This window comes from Chrysochloris asiatica, unplaced genomic scaffold, assembly GCF_000296735.1.
Source record: "Chrysochloris asiatica unplaced genomic scaffold, ChrAsi1.0 scaffold00027, whole genome shotgun sequence".
Taxonomy (NCBI): Eukaryota; Metazoa; Chordata; class Mammalia; order Afrosoricida; family Chrysochloridae; genus Chrysochloris; species Chrysochloris asiatica.
The window spans coordinates 5,092,497-5,092,734 of record NW_006408545.1 but is presented as its reverse complement, the minus strand read 5'-3'; positions in this window follow the sequence as shown (position 1 = coordinate 5,092,734).

Here is a 238-nt window from a genome sequence, read left to right as displayed (position 1 = left end):
GACATTTTTGCTCTTCAACACTTTAAAAAGGTCTTGTGCAGCAGATTTGCCTAATGCAATATGTCGTTTGATTTCTTGACTGCTGCTTCCATGTGAAGCTTAGGCTATGTAAAATATCTTAATACTTATTATGTAATCATTGTAAATAGTAAAAAAAAAAATATATCACTGTATTGGCACTTGGCATCAACTAAAATTTTTCTATTTCTACTAATTAATCTTAGAAGGATGTTGTTGT